This window comes from Sardina pilchardus, chromosome 16 (assembly GCF_963854185.1).
Source record: "Sardina pilchardus chromosome 16, fSarPil1.1, whole genome shotgun sequence".
Taxonomy (NCBI): Eukaryota; Metazoa; Chordata; class Actinopteri; order Clupeiformes; family Clupeidae; genus Sardina; species Sardina pilchardus.
Window position 1 is genome coordinate 32,444,137 of NC_085009.1, and position 2,500 is coordinate 32,446,636.

Sequence of the window (2,500 nt, forward strand, 5' to 3'; positions counted from 1 at the left end):
AATGGACAAATGCAGGTAGGTATGTGTCGCTGACACGACTGCTTCGCCAGGTAACCGAGGGTACAGAAGCACGGTTTGGGCTGGTTAGACAGATATCCGGGCAAGGCCCTCTCCTTCACCCACGCCGTTTCGTCCCCACCGGAAAAAAAACCCGTTAACGAGCACCAGCGAAGCACTTCCAAGCTTTCTCGTTCCGATGGAGGAACGAATGCTTGCCGAGTGGCGTTCAGCCCCTGCACGACACAGTGTGATGTGTCCGGTTATATAATTTAATCTACGGGGACAGATGCTCTTAGAAACCGTGAGATGACATCAACCCGACAACAAATTTACTTCCTTCTCCCGTAGTAGCCGTCTAGTTGCAGAGAGGAATCTGAGCTAGACGAATCCCCGCCCCTCTACGACACAATTGGTGCATGGTCCCCACTCGACAGTTTGGAGTGCTCGTTTATTGGTCAAAATAGTTGTCACGCAGTCACGTCCCGCCTCTTTGTATTCTGAAAGTGAGGCTTTGATTGACTGCATGCCTTGCAGACAGTTCGCCTTCAATAAGCCTTCGTTACAGTGACCGGTCTGGAATGACAGTGATTCTGTCTGGGCAGCTCAGGGCATGATGTCTTCAAGACTGCACTCTATTCAAGAGTTTTACAGAGACGTAGGCCTACCTACACTTATTACATTTATAATAAGTCTTTCAAAAAACATTACTTACGTAGGCTATGGTCAGGGTCGCAATTCATGTCATTGTTATGTTCTTCCCAAATCTCGGTGATTTAACAAATCGTAGCTCACAACATCCAACATGTGTCAGTAAAGTTGCTTCATTAGCTCTCCCTGGTCTGTTTTTCCCTAACTAGTGATTGAGACGAAATACTGCCCCCTTGCGGAGACTGTCAGATATTTCAGATCCATTTCACACCAATTCCATCTTTCAACTGGTAAACACAGGTGTCAACCCTCTCATTCTCTCATATGAAATAAAATTGTGCACACAGGTAGGATATATAAACACAATTATAGTGCACACAGGTAGGATAACACAATGATAGTGTACACAGGTAGGATAACACAATGATAGTGTACACAGGTAGGATATATTAACACAATGATAGTGTCCACAGGTAGGATATATTAACACAATGATAGTGTACACAGGTAGGATATATAAAGGAACACAATGATAGTGTACACAGGTAGGATATTAACACAATGATAGTGTACACAGGTATAGGATATATTAACACAATGATAGTGTACACAGGTAGGATAACACAATGATAGTGCACACAAGTAGGATAACACAATGATAGTGCACACAGGTAGGATATTAACACAATGATAGTGTACACAGGTAGGATATATTAACACAATGATAGTGCACACAGGTAGGATATATAAAGGAACACAATGATAGTGCACACAGGTAGGATATATAAAGGAACACAATGATAGTGTACACAGGTAGGATATATAAAGGAACACAATGATAGTGCACACAGGTAGGATATTAACAATGATAGTGTACACAGGTAGGATATTAACACAATGATAGTGTACACAGGTAGGATATATTAACACAATGATAGTGCACACAGGTAGGATATATTAACACAATGATAGTGCACACAGGTAGGATATATAAAGGAACACAATGATAGTGTACACAGGTAGGATATATAAAGGAACACAATGATAGTGCACACAGGTAGGATAACACAATGATAGTGTACACAGGTAGGATAACACAATGATAGTGTACACAGGTAGGATATATTAACACAATGATAGTGTACACAGGTATAGGATATATTAACACAATGATAGTGTACACAGGTAGGATATATTAACACAATGATAGTGTACACAGGTATAGGATATATTAACACAATGATAGTGCACACAGGTAGGATATATTAACACAATGATAGTGTACACAGGTAGGATATATTAACACAATGATAGTGCACACAGGTAGGATAACACAGTGATAGTGCACACAGGTAGGATATATAAAGGACCACAATGATAGTGTACACAGGTAGGATATATTAACACAATGATAGTGCACACAGGTAGGATATTCACCCCTTGCTGAAACGTCACAAAGTGACGTGACAGCGCTGGACGGCACCATGACGGACGGCGGAAAGATAGGAGATGTACGGCAAATTACATTATGAAGAAGTGAACACCTTCACGTTAACATCTTTTGTCGTTAAATGTATTACTTTGGTCAGCATCTGGTAGTCAAATAAACATGCCAGATGTGTTGTAAGGTGAAATGGGTTGTGATTGCAAATTTACATAGTTATTAAACTAGTGATAACAGCACTAACATAGGGCTGCTAGATCGTAGTCTACTGCTAATATTAGCCTACTGTATATTAACACCCATATTAAGTATTTCTGGGCTAAAATATTTCAAACCAATTTGGCCACTTTATTTGTAATGCTCTTAACAGATGTATCATAGTCAAAACATAACATATCAGTATATGAA

The 2,500-nt window shown here is 40.2% G+C and overlaps 1 protein-coding gene across 6 annotated transcripts in view; it reads right to left on the reverse strand.

Moving 5' to 3' along the window:
- The window catches only part of rap1gds1 (RAP1, GTP-GDP dissociation stimulator 1), a 46,866-nt gene extending 46,521 nt beyond the window's left edge, over positions 1-345 (reverse strand). For all 6 annotated transcript variants that reach the window (XR_009935082.1, XR_009935081.1, XM_062516392.1 and 3 more), the window contains exon 1: positions 1-345. This exon is cut by the window's left edge and continues 76 nt beyond it. The gene's annotated coding sequence lies outside the window, so the exon portion shown is untranslated.
- Between the last annotated feature and the right edge of the window lie 2,155 nt (positions 346-2,500).